Source organism: Mirounga angustirostris, unplaced genomic scaffold, assembly GCF_029215605.1.
Source record: "Mirounga angustirostris isolate CCGP_5_RB_7025 unplaced genomic scaffold, mMirAng1.0.hap1 SCAF_3, whole genome shotgun sequence".
Lineage (NCBI taxonomy): Eukaryota > Metazoa > Chordata > Mammalia > Carnivora > Phocidae > Mirounga > Mirounga angustirostris.
Window position 1 is genome coordinate 102,225,476 of NW_026991711.1, and position 17,495 is coordinate 102,242,970.

Below are 17,495 nucleotides of genomic sequence, written 5' to 3' on the forward strand. Positions count from 1 at the left end.
CCACGCATGCACATGCACGCACACCATGGCATAGAATATTACTCAGCCATTAAAAAGAATGAAATCTTGCCATTCATGACAACATGGATGGCCCAAGAGGGTGTTATGCTAACTGAAATAAGTCAGAGAAAAACAAATGCCACATGATTTCACTCATATGTAGAATAAAACACACACACACACACACAATCAGAAACAGACTCATAAATACAGAGAACAAACTGGTGATTGCCAGAGGAGAGGGGAGTGGGCAATAGGAAAAATAGGTGAAGGGGATTAAGAGGTACAAACTTCCAGTTATAAAATAAATGTCATGAGAATGCAAAGTACAGCATAGGGAATATAGCAATAATATTGTAATAACTCTGTATGGTAATAGATGGTTACTACACTTTTCATGGTGAGCATTTTGCATAGAATTGTTGAATCACTGTGCTGCACACCTGAAACTAATATAATATTGTATGCCAACTATACTTCAATTAAAAAAAAGAGAAAAGGGTCACAGGAATAAAAGGTACAGCATAGGGAATATAGTCAATGGTACTGTAATAGTGCTGCATGGTGACAGTTGGTGGCTACACTTGTGATGAGCAGCACAAATTGTATAGACTTGCTGAGTCACTGTGTTGTACACCTGAAACTAATGTAACATTGTGTGTCAACTATATTTCAATAAAAAATCAAATTTAAAAAATTTTTAAAGAAAAGGAAACTATGCAGGCACTAGAAGAAAAGATAAGTGAATTCCTCTTTAATCTAGATATAAAGAAGGGCTTTCCAACTATGACTCTTCTGTGCAATAATTCTGGGGACATTTAGCTTCTGAGATGTAGTTGATGGTATTAAACTCATCCATATTTTAGACACGGAGTCCTAGGTTGGTTTTTTGGGGGTTTTTTTCACTTGAGCATCTGAGTAGATTTATTACCATTTACCATGATGGGAAGACTATGGGAGAAATAGGTTTGGGATGGAAGAGAATCAATAGTTCTGTTGTTGGACTTGTTATATTTCAGATGCTTCTTAGGCATTTAAGTAGGAATGTCCAGTAAACAGTTGGGTATACTAGTCTGGAGAGTTCAGGAGAGAGGCTAGGGAGAGGTCATCAGTGTATAAACGGTATTTAAAGAAATGAGACTGGATTATATCACTGGGAGAAAAAGTAGAGCACATAATCAAAAGGACCCAGGACTAATTCTTGAAATTACCAACACTTGGAGGTCAGATGGAGGAGCTAGCATTGGGAACTGAGTAACGCCCAGTGAGGTAGGAGGAAAACCAGGAAAATGTGGAAGTCAAGGGAAGACAAAGTTTCAAGAAGTATTAAGAGCTTTAGGCATAAAAAAAAACAAAGCTACAATGCTATGCTATTTTACAGAATCATATGCCCCAAGTGTAACTCAATCACTTTATCCACAAATTTAATTCCACTTCCTACAGTCCCAACTCTGATTAATAGCATCACCCAGTCACCTAAATTCTCTCCTTCATCCATATTAAATCTGCCATTAAATCCAATAGTTTCTACCACTTTTACATCTTCCACTTCTTATCTCTTTTTTCTTCCCCATATTTTCCAACTAAATTCAGGTTCGCATCTCTCACCAGGACTAGTGAAATAATCTCTTATATATACCTCTGCCTCTGGGCTTAGTCTTACCACAGGAAAATTTCCAAATTACATTTCAGATCACATTATCCTCTCTCTCAAAATTCCTCAGGACCTAAAGTGGTGGTTCCTAGGCTTTTGGATTTCATTAATCTGTATCTTCCCCTGATATCTGTAAAGAACACACCTCTCATTTTGAATTGCAATTGCAATCTTCCCATTAGACCGGGACTGCCTTGAGAGAAGGCTCTATGCCTTCACCCACTTATTTACTCATTCACATGTGTTCAACAGTATTTATTGAGGGCTTATTTAGTGCCAAGAATCATTATAGGTGCTGGGATCATGTTTGTTTTTACATGCACGAACCCTCAATTGTGCTTATAATCTAGTGAGGGAGACAGGTATCAGTTAAGCAAAAAACGGATATAAAATTGCTACCAAAACAAGAGCTGGGAAGGAGAGGCACATGGGGGTAGAAAGCTTATAAAAAGACACTTGGCCTAATCACAATTGGGAAGAGCCTATTCAGAAGAAATGTTGCTTGAGCTGTGATCGGAAGCAAGAGGTGAGAGGTAAAGGTAAAGAGGTGAAGAGGAGAGAGAGAAGAGTATTTGAGACAGAGGGAGCAGCATAAATGAAAACCTTATGGCAGGAGAGAAAACACAGCAAGAAATAAGACCACTGACGCTTGAAAGCAAGACATTTTTGGCAAATGTGGTAAGTGGGAAGATCATGTGGCACCACAGGTCAGTTAAAGAATTTTATCTGTCGGTCGGGGGAAAGATGGTGGAGGAGTAGGGGACCCTATTTCAACTGGTCCCCGGAATTGAGCTGGATATCTACCAGACCACTCTGAGCACCCACGAAACCAGTCTGAGATGTAAGAAGATCTGGATCTCTACAAACAGAATATTGCAGGCAATTGGTTTTGAGGTATGAAGCAGAGAGCCGTGATTCTGCGGGCAGATATCGGAGGATAAATGGCAGCGGGAGGGTGCCTGGCCGTGGGGATCCTACACCACCAGTGAGTGACAGCCTCACGCGCTGTGGACAGGGCACAGACTCGCAGACCGGTAGCGTTGGGAAAGAACTTTAGGGCAGCCCCCGGGGTGGAAAATCAGACCAGCGGGGTCGCGCACGCGAACCACAGCCCCCCCGGACAAAAACCGGAGCGACGGTCACGCGCCCGCAAACTGCAGCCTCCGAGATGGAAACCTGGTGCACTGGGGTCGCGCCGGGGTCACGCCGGTGAACTACAACCCCCAGGGTGGAAACCCCGAGTGGCGGAGTCGCGCACACGCAAACTGCAGTCCCCGGGACAGAACCCCAAGTGGCGGAGTCGCGCGCATGCGAACTGGGAGCGGCTGGCGGTTTTAGAAGTACAAAGGGCAGAGATGTGCCCCGACCTGGAGGCAGGACTGGGAGCGCTGCCGAGGGGCACACAACCCAGGATGCTGCAGTTTATAGCAGCACGGACAGAAATGGAGATAGTGTGGCTGGAGAGCTCACTGAAGAACAGACTGAGGTCTCTCTGCTCTGAGGCAGGGGGTTGGAAATGGTCTCTTCTGCTCTGACTCACGGGAGAGACGTGGAAAGCCGCCAGGGAAAGGCGCCAAAGAACAAAAGCCCCAAAGACTGATTCCCACTGAGCCCATCCCCCACCATAGGGGGCAGGGCAACTCTGCCCAAACAGGGTTGCCTGAGTAACAGTGCGGCAGGTCCCTCCTGCAGAAGACAGGCTGGGAAAACAAGAGGCCAGCAACCCTAAGGTCCCAAGAAAACAGGTGCATCTTGCTTGGGTTCTGGTCAATAATTTGGACTCTATACATTCCCTCAAACACTCATCAACAGAATGACTAGGAGGAGGAGCCCCCAAAACAGAAAAGACTCAGAGATTATGACTTATGCTGCAGATTTACAAATGGATGCAGATATAACCAAGATGTCGGAGATGGAATTCAGGCTAGCCATTGTGAAGACAATGGCTAGAATGGAGAAATCAATTAATGGCAACATAGAGTCTCTAAGGGCAGAAATAAAAGGGGAATTGGCAGAACTTAAAAATGCTATCAATGAGATCCAATCCAATCTACATAATCTAACAGCTAGGGTAACTGAGACAGAAGAGAGAATAAGCGATCTGGAAGACACTATAATAGATAAAAGGGGAAAAGAGGAGGCCAGGGAAAAACAACTCAGAATCCATGAAAATAGAATCAGAGAAATAAGTGACACCATGAGGCGTTCCAAAGTCAGAATCATTGGAATCCCGGAGGGAGTGGAGAGAGAGAGAGGGCTAGAAGATGTATTTGAGCAAATCGTAGCTGAGACCTTCCCTAATCTGGGGAATGAAACAAACATTCGAGTCCTAGAGGCAAAGAGGACCCCTCCTAAGATCAAGGGCCTTACACAGACCAACACCCCGGCATGTAATAGTAAAACTTGCAAATCTTAGAACCAAGGAAACCATCTTAAGGGCAGTTAGGGGGGAGAGATTCCTTACGTACAGAGGGAGGAACATCAGAATAACGTCAGACCTATCCACAGAGACCTGGCAAGCCAGAAAGGCCTGGCAAGACATATTCAGGGTCCTAAATGAGAAAAACATGCAGCCAAGAATACTTTATCCGGCAAGGCTTTCATTTAGAATGGATGGAGAGATGCAGAGCTTCCACGACCGGCAGAAGTTGAAAGAATATGTGACCACTAAGCCGGCCCTGCAAGAAATATTAAGGGGGGTTCTATAAAAGGAGAAAGACCCCAAGAGTGATCTACAACAGAAATTTACAGGGACAATCTATAAAAACAACGTCTTCACAGGCAACATGATGACAATTAATTCATATCTTTCAATAATCACTCTCAAGGTGAATGGCCTAAATGCTCCCATAAAATGGCACAGGGTTGCAGATTGGATAAAAAGACAAGACCCATCCATATGCTGTCTATAAGAGACTCATTTTGAACCTAAATATACATCCAGACTGAAAGTGAAGGGATGGAGATCTATCTTCCAAGCCAGTGGACCTCAAAAGATAGCTGGGGTAGCGGGGGGGGGGGGGGGGGCTGAGCAAGATGGCGGAGGAGTAGGAGACCTGGATTTCATCTCCTCTCAGGAATTCAGCTGGATAGGGATCAAACCATTCTGAACACCTACAAACTCAACAGGAGATCGAAGAAAAGAATAGCAACAACTCTCTCATCAGAAAAGCGACCACTTTCTGGAAGGTAGGACGTGCGGAGAAGTGAATTCAAGGCGATATTCGGGAGGATAGACGGCGGGGGAGGGGCCTCCGTCGGCCGCTTCTGGCAAGTGATAGAACCACGGAGCACAAAATCAGAACTTTTAAAAGTCTGCTCCGCTGAGGAATGTCACTCTGGTGGCTAAGCGGGGGGTTGAACCCTCCGGGACAGTGTGGTCTCAGGACCCTTGGGGTCACAGAAAGACCGGGGGTGCCTGAGTGTGGCAGAGCTCCCAGGTAACGGAGCAGGGAAGCCGGCTGCAGAGGCGGAGCCCAGGCGCGGGCTCTCAGCTCGGGGTTGCCATAAACCATGATCCGCGGCACAGTCGGGCCCCTGCTCCTCCAGCAGGGACCCAACAAGCGGCAGATCCGGGGAGACTCACCTTCCTCCCCCGGGAGGAGCAGCGCGGAAGTGCACCACAGGGATCTGCTGGGTGTGGAGACTCCACCCAGCGTCGGGTGCCAGAGATAGAAACGCGCGGTCACAGGCCGGGTGAGCACGGAGTGCGGCCGGAGACCTGGGAGACAGGAGTGACTGACGGCTTTTCTCTGGGGGCTCACTGAGGAGCGGGGCCCCGAGTTCTCGGCTCCTCCAGGGCAGAGATTGGGAGGCCGCCATTTTCACTCTCCGCCTCCAAAGCTGTACGCAAAGCTCGCAGGGAACAAAAGCCCCGGAGAGCAAACCCGAGCAGATTACTTAGCCCTGACCCGGCAAGGGCGGGGCAATTCCGCCTCCGGCAGAGACATTTGGAAACCACGGCAACAGGCCCCTCCCCAGAAGATCAGCGAGAACAGCCAGCCAAGACCAAGTTTACCGATCAATGAGAACGGCAGAACTCCAGCGCTAGGGGAATAATGCACATAGAATTCATGGCTTTTTTACCATGATTCTTTAGTCTTTCAAAGTTAATTTTTTTTAACTGTCTTTTTTTCTTTTTTTGAATTTTTCTTTTTCCCTTTTTCAACCAACATCTTATCAATCCCTTTTTTTAAAAAAACATTTTTATTTTTCATTTTTAAAGTCATATTCTATCCCTTCATAGTAGTTACCCATATTTTTGGCATATATATATGTTATTCTCTCTTTAAAATTTTGAGATAGTTTCTTCTAACAGATTAAAATATACCCTAAATCTCTAGGATATGGTTTTTTCTACTCCCCTGCCTGATCACATTCTCTCCCTTTTTTTTTCTTTTTTTAAATCCTCTTCCTTCTTTTTTCAAACAACTTCTTATCAATTCCTTTTATAAAATTTTTTATAATTTCCATCTTTACAGTCATATTCCATCCCTTCATCATATCAACCCTTATTTGTCTACATATATAAGTTTTACTTTCTTTAAAATTTTGGGAGGCACTTTCTTCTAAAAGACCAAAATACACCCCAAATCTAGTGTGTGGCACTGATCTATATAAAAGCCTGATCATATTTGATCACAGTCTGGTTTTTTTTTTGTTGTTGTTGTTTTGTTTTGTTTGTTTTTATCTTTATCTTTTTCTTTTTCTTTTTTTTCTTTTCCTTTTTTTCTCTCTTTCCATTTCTTTTTCCACTGCTTCAGGTCTTTTCTGATTTGTTTAGAGTATATTTTCTGGGGACGTTGTTACTCTGCTAGCATTTTGTTCTCTCATTAATCTATTCTCCTCTGCACAAAATGACAAGATGGAAAAAATCACCTCAACAAAAAGAACAAGAGGTAGTACTGACTGCCAGGGACCTACTCAATATGGACATTAGTACGATGTCAGATCTAGAGTTCAGAATCATCACTTTAAAGATACTAGCTGGGCTTGAAAAAAATATGGAAGTTATTAGAGAAACCCTTTCTGGAGAAGTAAAAGAGCTAAAATCCAACCAAGTAGAAATCAAAAAGGCTATTAATGAGGTGCAATCAAAAATGGGGGCGCTAACTGCTAGGATAAATGAGGCAGAAGAGAGAATCAGTAATATAGAAGACCAAATGATGGAAAATAAAGAACCTGAGAAAAAGAGAGATAAACAACTACTGGATCACGAGGGCAGAATTTGAGAGATAAGCGATACCATAAGACAAAACAACATTAGAATAATTGGGATCCCAGAAGAAGAAGAAAGAGAGAGAGGGGCAGAAGGTATAATGGAGCAAATTATAGCAGAGAACTTCCCTAATTTGGGGAAGGAAACAGGCATCAAAATCCAGGAAGCACAGAGAACCCCTCTCAAAATCAATAAAAATAGGTCAACACCCCGACATCAAATAGTAAAATTTACGAGTCTCATAGACAAAGAGAAAATCCTGAAAGCAGCTCGGGAGAAGAGATATGTAACCTACAATGGTAGAAACATTAGATTGGCAACAGACCTATCCACAGAGAGCTGGCAGGCCAGAAAGGACTGGCAGGATATATTCAGAGCACTAAATGAGAAAAATATGCAGGCAAGAATACTATATCCAGCTAGGCTGTCATTGAAAATTGAAGGAGAGAGTAAAAGCTTCCAGGACAAACAAAAGCTAAAGTAATTTGCAAACACAAAACCAGCCCTACAAGAAATATTGAAAGGGGTCCTCTAAGCAAAGAGATACCCTAAAAGTATCATAGACCAGAAAGGAACACAGAGAATATACAGTAACAGTCACCTTACAGGCAATACAATGGCACTAAATTCCTATCTTTCAATAGTAACCCTGAATGTAAATGGGCTACATGCCCCAATCAAAAGACACAGGCTATCAGACTGCATTAAAAAACAAGACCCATTGATATGCTGTCTTCAAGAGACTCATTTTAGAACCAAAGACACCCCCAGATTGAAAGTGAGGGGGTGGAAAACCATTTACCATGCTAATGGACATCGAAAGAAACCTGGGGTGGCAATCCTTATATCAGACAAATTAGATTTTAAACCAAAGACTGTAATAAGAGATGAGGAAGGACACTATATCCTACTTAAAGGGTCTATCCAACAAGAAGATCTAACAATTGTAAATATCTATGCCCCTAACATGGGAGCAGCCAATTATATAAGCCAATTAATAACAAAAGCAAAGAAACACATTGACAACAATACAATAATAGTGGGGGACTTTAACACCCCCCTCACTGAAATGGACAGATCGTCTAAGCAAAAGATCAACAAGGAAATAAAGACTTTAAATGACACAATGGACCAAATGGACTTCACAGACCTATTCAGAACATTCCATCCCAAAGCAACGGAATACACATTCTTCTCTAGTGCCCATGGAACATTCTCCAGAATAGATCACATCCTAGGTCATAAATCAGGTCTCAACTGGTACCAAAAGATTGGGATCATTCCCTGCCTATTTTCAGACCATAATGCTTTGAAACTAGAACTCAATCACAAGAGGAAAGTCGGAAAGAACTCAAATACATGGAGGCTAAAGAGCATCCTACTGAAGAATGAATGGGTCAACCAGGAAAATAAAGAAGAATTTAAAAAATACATGGAAACCAATGAAAATGAAAACACAACTATTCAAAATCTTTGGGATGCAGCAAAGGCAGTCCTAAGAGGAAAGTATATAGCAATACAAGCCTTTCTCAAGAAACAAGAAAGGTCTCAAGTACACAACCTAACCCTCTACCTAAAGGAGCTGGAGAAAGAACAGCAAATAAAGCCTAAACCCAGCAGGAGAAGAGAAATAATAAAGATCAGAGCAGAAATCAATGAAATAGAAACTAAAACAACAGTAGAGCAAATCAACGAAACTAGGAGCTGGTCCTTTGAAAGAATTAACAAGATTGATAAACCCCTGGCCAGACTTATCAAAAAGAGAAGAGAAATGACCCAAATCAACAAAATCATGAATGAAAGAGGAGAGATCACAACCAACACCAAAGAAATACGAACAATTCTAAGAACATATTATGAGCAACTCTATGCCAGCAAATTAGATAACCTGGAAGAAATGGATGCATTCCTAGAGATGTATCAACTACCAAAACTGAACCAGGAAGAAATAGAAAACCTGAACAGACCTATAACCACTAAGGAAATTGAAGCAGTCATCAAAAATCTCCCAAAAAACAAAAGCCCAGGGCCAGATGGCTTCCCAGGGGAATTCTACCAAACATGTAAAGAAGAATTAATACCTATTCTTCTGAAACTGTTCCAAAAAAATAGAAATGGAAGGAAAACTTCCAAACTCATTTTATGAGGCCAGCATTACCTTGATCCCAAAACCAGACAAGACCCCCATCAAAAAGGAGAATTACAGACCAATATCCCTGATGAACATGGATGCAAAAATTCTCACCAAAATACTAGCCAATAGGATTCAACAGTACATTAAAAGGATTATTCACCACGACCAAGTGGGATTTATCCCTGGGCTGCAAGGTTGGTTCAACATCCACAAATCAATCAATGTGATACAATATATTAACAAAAGAAAGAACAAGAATCATATGATCCTCTCAATAGATGCAGAAAAAGCATTTGACAAAGTACAGCATCATTTCTTGGTCAAAACTCTTCAGAGTATAGGCATAGAGGGTACATACCTCAATATCATAAAAGCCATCTATGAAAAACCTACAGCGAATATCATTCTCAATGGGGAAAAACTGAGAGCTTTCCCCCTAAGGTCAGGAACGTGGCAGGGATGTCCACTATCACCACTGCTATTCAACATAATATTGGAAGTCCTAGCCACAGCAATCAGACAACAAAAAGAAATCAAAGGCATCCAAATCGGCAAAGAAGAAGTCAAACTCTCACTCTTTGCAGATGATATGATACTTTATGTGGAAAATCCAAAAGACTCCACCCCAAAACTGCTAGAAATCATACAGGAATTCAGTAAAGTGTCAGGATATAAAATCAATGCACAGAAATCAGTGGCATTCCTATAAACCAACAACAAGACAGAAGAAAGAGAAATTAAGGAGTCGATCCCATTTACAATTGCACCCAAAACCATAAGATACCTAGGAATAAATCTAACCAAAGAGGCAAAGGATCTGTACTCAGAAAACTATAGAATACTCATGCAAGAAATTGAGGAAGACACAAAGAAATGGAAAAACGTTCCATGCTCATGGATTGGAAGAACAAATATTGTGAAGATGTCAATGCTACCTCAAGCAATCTACACATTCAATGCAATCCCCATCAAAATACCATCCACTTTTTTCAAAGAAATGGAACAAATAATCCTAAAATTTGTATGGAACCAGAAAAGACCCCACATAGCCAGAGGAATATTGAAAAAGAAAAGCAAAGCCGGCAGCAACACAATTCCGGACTTCCAGCTCTACTACAAAGCTGTCATCATCAAGACAGCATGGTACTGGCACAAAAACAGACACATAGATCAATGGAACAGAATAGAGAGCCCAGAAATGGACCCTCAACTCTATGGTCAACTCATCTTTGACAAAGCAGGAAAGAATGTCCAATGGAAAAAAGACAGTCTCTTCAACAAATGGTGTTGGGAAAATTGGACAGCCACACGCAGAAGAATGAAACTGGACAATTTCCTTACACGACACACAAAAATAGACTCCAAATGGTTGAAAGACCTCAATGTGAGACAGGAGTCCATCAAAATCCTAAAGGAGAACACAGGCAGCAACCTCTTTGACCTCAGCCGAAGCAACTTCTTCCTAGAAACATCGCCAAAGGCAAGGGAAGCAAGGGCAAAAATGAACTATTGGGACTTCATCAAGATAAAAAGCTTTTGCAAAGCAAAGGAAACAGTCCACAAAACCAAAAGACAACCGACAGAATGGGAGAAGATATTTGCAAATGACATATCAGATAAAGGGCTAGTATCCAAAATCTATAAAGAACTCATCAAACTGAACACCCAAAGAACAAAGAATCCAGTCAAGAAATGGGCAGAAGACACGAACAGACATTTCTGCAAAGACATCCAAATGGCCAACAGACACATTAAAAAGTGCTCAATATCGCTCAGCATCAGGGAAATCCAAATCAAAACCTCAATGAGATACCACCTCACACCAGTCAGAATGGCTAAAATTAACAAGTCAGGAAACGACAGATGTTGGCAGGGATGCGGAGAAAGGGGAACCCTCCTACACTGTTGGTGGGAATGCAAGCTGGTGTAGCCACTCTGGAAAACAGTATGGAGGTTCCTCAAAAAGTTGAAAATAGAGCTACCCTATGACCCAGCAATTGCACTACTGGGTATTTACCCCAAAGATATAAAAGTAGGGATCTGAAAGGGTACGTGCACCTCGATGTTTATAGCAGCAATGTCCACAATAGCCAAACTGTGGAAAGAGCCAAGATGTCCATCGACAGATCAATGGATAAAGAAGAAGTGGTATATATATACAATGGAATATTATGCAGCCATCAAAAGGAATGAGATCTTGCCATTTGCAATGACGTGGATGGAACTGGAGGGTATTATGTTGAGCGAAATAAGTCAAACAGAGAAAGACATGTATTATATGATCTCACTGATATGAGGAATTCTTAATCGCAGGAAATAAACTGAGGGTTGCTGGAGTGGGGGGTGGGGTGGGAGGGATGGGGGGACTGGGTGATAGACACTGGGGAGGGTATGTGCTCTGGTAAGTGCTGTGAATTGTGCAAGACTATTGAATCTCAGATCTGTACCTCTGAAACAAATAATGCAATATATGTTAAGAAAAAAAAAAGAAGAAGAAGAAGAAGGTAGCGGGAGGGGAAGAATGAAGCAGGGGAAATCGGAGGGGTAGACGAACCATGAGAGACAATGGACTCTGCAAAACAAACTGAGGGTTCTAGAGGGGAGGGGGGTGGGAGGATGGGTTAGCCTGGTGGTGGGTATTGAGGAGGGCACATTCTGCATGGAGCACTGGGTGTTATGCACAAACAATGAATCATGGAATACTACATCTAAAAGTAATGATGTAATGTACGGGGATTAACATAAGAATTAAAAAAAAAAAGAAAGCTGGGGTAACAATTCTTATATCAGACAAATTAGATTTTAAACTAAAGTCTGTAATAAGAGACACAGAAGGACACTATATCATTCTTAAAGGGTCTATCCAACAAGAAGATCTAACAATTGTAATATCTATGCCCCCAACATGGGAGCAGCCATCTACATAAGCCAACTTTTAACCAAAATAAAGAGTCATATTGATAACAATACGTTAATTGTAGGAGACCTCAATACTCCACTCTCAGCAATGGACAGATCATCTAAGCAGAAAATCAACAAGGAAACAAGAGCTTTGAATGATACATTGAACCAGATGGACCTCATAGATATTTACAGAACATTCCATCCTAAAACAACAGAATACTCATTCTTCTCGAGCGCACATGGAACTTTCTCCAGAATAGACCATATACTGGGTCACACATCAGGTCTCAACCGATACCAAAAGATTGAGATTACTCCCTGCATATTCTCAGACCACAATGCTCTAAAACTGGAACTCATTCACAAGAAAAAATTTGGCAGAAATTCAAACACTTGGAAGCTAAAGACCACTCTGCTCAAGAATGTTTAGGTCAACCAAGAAATCAAAGAAGAACTTCAACAATTCATGGAAATCAATGAGAACGAAAACACATCGGTCCAAAACCTATGGGATACTGCAAAGGCGGTCCTAACGGGGAAATACATAGCCATCCAAGCCTCACTCAAAAAAAGAGAAAAATCCCAAATTCACCAACAAACTCTACACCTTAAAGAACTAGAGAAAAAGCAACAAACGACACCTAAGCCATGCATTAGAAGAGAAATAATTAAAATTAGAGCAGAAATCAATGAATTAGAAACCAGAAACACAGTAGATCAGATCAACGAAACTAGAAGTTGGTTCTTTGAAAGAATTAATAAGATTGATAAACCACTGGCCAGACTTACCCAAAAGAAGAGAGAAAGGACCCAAATTAATAAAATTATGAATGAAAGGGGAGAGATCACGACTAACACCAAGGAAATAGAAACAATTATTAGAAATTATTATCAACAACTATATGCCAATAAACTGAGCAATCTGGATGAAATGGAGGCCCTCCTGGAAACCTATAAGCTGCCAAGACTGAAACAGGAAGAAATTGACAACCTGAATAGGCTAATAACCAGTAACGAGATTGAAGCAGTGATCAAAAACCTCCCAAAAAACAAGAGTCCAGGGCCTGATGGATTCCCTGGGGAATTCTACCAAACATTCAAAGAAGAAATAATACCTATTCTCCTGAAGTTGTTTCAAAAAATAGAAACAGAAGGAAAACTTCCAAACTCATTCTATGAGGCCAGCATTACCCTAATCCCCAAACCAGGCAAAGACCCCATCAAAAAGAATTTCAGACCGATATCCCTGATGAATATGGATTCCAAAATCCTCAACAAAATCCTAGCTAATAGGATCCAACAATACATTAAAAGGATCATCCACCACGACCAAGTGGGATTTATCCCTGGGATGCAAGGGTGGTTCAACATTCGCAAATCAATGAATGTGATAGAACACATTAATAAGAGGAGGGAGAAAAACCATATGGTCCTCTCAATTGATGCAGAAAAAGCATTTGACAAAATACAACATCCTTTCCTGATTAAAACTCTCCAGAGTATAGGGATAGAGGGAACATTCCTCAAGCTCATAAAATCCATCTATGAAAACCCCACAGCGAATATCATCCTCAATGGGGAAAAGCTGAGAGCCTTTCCCTTAAGATCAGGAACACGTCAAGGGTACCCACTCTCACCACTGTTGTTCAACATAGTACTAGAAGTCCTAGCAACAGCAATCAGACAACAAAAAGAAATAAAAGGTATTCAAATTGGCAAAGAAGAAGTCAAACTCTCTCTTTTCGCAGACAACATGATACTTTATGTGGAAAACCCAAAAGACTCCACCCCCAAATTACTAGAACTCATCCAGCAATTCAGTAATGTGGCAGGATACAAAATCAATGCACAGAAATCAGTTGCTTTCTTATACACTAACAACGCAACTGTAGAAAGAAATTAAAGAAACGATTCCATTTACAATAGCACCAAAAACCATAAGATACCTCGGAATAAACCTAACCAAAGAGGTAAAGGATCTATACTCTAGGAACTACAAAACATTCATGAAAGAAATTGAAGAAAACACAAAAAGATGGAAAAATATTCCATGCTCATGGATCGGAAGAATAAACATGGTTAAAATGTCTATGCTACCCAGAGCAATCTATACCTTCAATGTCATCCCGATCAAAATTCCAATGACATTTTTCAAAGTGCTGGAACAAACAATCCTAAAATTTGTATGGAATCAGAAAAGACCCCGAATCGCCAAGGAAATGTTGAAGAAGAAAAACAAAGCTGGGGGCATCATGTTGCCCAATTTCAAGCTATATTACAAAGTTGTGATCACCGAGACAGCATGGTACTGGCACAAAAACAGACATATAGACCAATGGAACAAAATAGAAAACCCGGATATGGACCCTCAACTCTATGGTCAAATAATCTTTGACAAAGCAGGAAAAAACATGCAATGGAAAAAAGACAGTCTCTTCAATAAATCGTGCTGGGAAAATTGGACAGCCACATGCAGAAGAATGAAACTCGACCATTCTCTAACACCATTCACAAAGATAAACTCAAAGTGGAAGAAAGACCTCAATGTGAGACAGGAATCCATCAAAACCCTAGAGGAGAACATAGGCAGTAACCTCTTTGACATCGGCCACAGCAACTTCTTTCAAGATACATCTCCAAAAGCTAGTGAAACAAAAGCAAAAATGAACTTTTGGGACTTCATCAAGATAAAAAGCTTCTGCACAGCAAAGGAAACAGTCAACAAAACAAAGAGGCAACCCACAGAATGGGAGAAGATATTTGCAAATGACACTACAGATAAAGGGCTGGTATCCAAGATCTATAAAGAACTTCTCCAACTCAACACCCAAAAAACAAATAATCAAGTCAAAAAGTGGGCAGAAGATATGAACAGACACTTCTCTGAAGAAGACATACAAATGGCTAACAGACACATAAAAAAATGTTCATCATCATTAGCCATCAGGGAAATCCAAATCAAAACCACACTGAGCTACCACCTTACACCAGTTAGAATGGCAAAAATGGACAGGGAAAGAAACAACAAATGTTGGAGAGGTGGTGGAGAAAGGGACACCCTCTTACACTGTTGGTGGGAATGCAAGTTGGAACAGCCACTTTGGAAAACAATGTGGAGGTTCCTCAAAAAGTTAAAAATAGAGCTACCCTATGACCCAGCAATTGCACTCCTGGGTATTTACCCCAAAGACACAGATGTAGTGAAAAGAAGGGCCATATGTACCCCAATGTTCATAGCAGCTATGTCCGCAATAGCCAAACTATGGAAAGAGCCAAGATGACCTTCAACAGATGAATGGATAAAGAAGATGTGGTCCATATATACAATGGAATATTACTCAGCCATCAGAAAAGATGAATACCCAACTTTTACATCAACATGGATGGGACTGGAGGAGATTATGCTAAGTGAAATAAGTCAAGCAGAGAAAGTCAATTATCATATGGTTTCACTTATTTGTGGAACATAAGGAATAACATGGAGGACATTAGGAGAAGGAAGGGAAAAATGGGCGGGGGGAATTGGAGGGAGAGATGAACCATGAGAGACTATGGATCTGAGAAACAAACAGGGTTTTAGAGGGGAGGGGGAAGGGGGGATTGGTTAGCCTGGTGATGGGTATTAAGGAGGGCAGGTACTGCATGGAGCACTGGGTGTTATACGAAAACAATGGACCGTGGATCACTACATCAAAAACTAATGATGTATTGTATGGTGACTAACGTAACATAATAAAATTAAAAACTACAAAAAAAAAGAATTTTATCTGTCAAAAAGCAATGAAGGCTTTAAGTAAGGGATGACATGAGTGGAGCTGAATTTTGAAAAGAACCTTCTGGCCCTAAAACAACACTGCTTGTATCCAGAATCTCAAAATTCTCTCAGGAAAATCACTTTTTTAGCCTTTTCTCTCCCTTGTTATCTAATATACATACGCCCCAAAATATATCCCTGAAAAAAAAAAAAATCCCACCACCATCAGATTCCAAAGGACATCTATTCACAGCCATCCAAGCATTTCTCTTCCTTGTACAGTACCCTTCCCCATCTTTTTTATCTCTCCTAAGAAGTAAACCAGATCTGACTCAACCCAATTTTTATTACCCAACCAGAAAACATCAACCTATATATTCCAGGAAATTACTTAAGATTAACTTAATGAAAATAAATACCCACTTTGTATTTGCTTAAGAGAAGATTCTGAGGCTCTTTTCCAATCAAATTGAACAAAAGTGAAGTTTCCATTTCTAAATATAAAATACTGTTCACTTTTTTAAAAATTTTATTTATTTTGACAGAGACACAGTGAGAGAGGAAACACAAGCAGGGGGAGTGGGAGAGGGAGAAGCAGGCTTCCTGCCGAGCAGGGAGCCTGATGCGGGACTCGATCCCAGAACCCTGGGATCATGACCTGAGCCGAAGGCAGATGCTTAACAACTGAGCCACCCAAAAATACTGTTCACTTTTATTAGGTACCTAAAATTTTTAAGTTTTTTTGAAAAGTCAATTCATGAATATGTTAGAAGAGTTCAAAAAGATCAAATTCAACCTATCCCAGAAGGAACCATTTTTACATATTCTTTTGGGTATTCTTGCAAAGATTGTTGATGATTATACAAGTACTTACATGTGCAGATTCCTTTGCTCATTTTACCCAGACAATGGCATCTTGCTTTTTTTTTTTTCTACTTAATACCTTGGTGGTCATTCCACATATAAGCTGCCTTCTTTTTATAACAGTCTATCTTAAGTTGATAACTTTAGTTTGGATGCATTCTAAAGCTCTACAATTTTAAAACCAGTTCCCAGATTTTATATCTTTGATGTCACAATTTACATCTTTTTATCTTCTTTATCCATTAACAAATTATAGTTACAGTTAATATTGCTTTTGTCTTTTAACCTTCACACAAGCTTTATAAGTCATTAACCCAACACCTTTGCAACATTAGATTATTCTGTTACGATGTGTTTACCTTTACCAGTGAGATTTACATTTTCCTATGTTTTCCTGTTACTAACTAGTGGCCCTTTTATTTCAGCTTAAAGAAGTCCCTTTAACATTCCTTGTAAGGCCAGTCTAGTGGTGATGAACTCCTTTAGCTTTTCTTTATCTGGAAAACTCTATCTCTCCTTCAATTCTCAAAGACAACTTTGCCAGGTATTCTTGGTTGGCAGTTTTTTTCCTTTCAGCACTTTGATGCCTTCTTTTTAATACCTGAACAGTGTTTCGTGGCATAGAGGTACCAAAACATCCAAGCCTCAATTCAAGGACAACTTCCACTCTTTTGCAGTGATAAACTATAACTAAGAACACCCTCATGACATAAAATGTTGAATATCTTAATATGCTTAAGTGCCACCTGTATTATCTTCCTTGTGAGGTGTGGGTTCAGATCTTTTACCCAGTTTAAAATTGGGATGCTTTCCTCTCAAAAAAGTGGGTTTAGAGGGAACATACCTCAACATAGTAAGAGTCATATATGAAAAGCCCACAGCTAACATCATACTCAATGGTGAAAAACTGAAAGCACTTCCTCTAAGGTCAGGAACAAGACAAGGACATCCACTCTCACCACTTCTA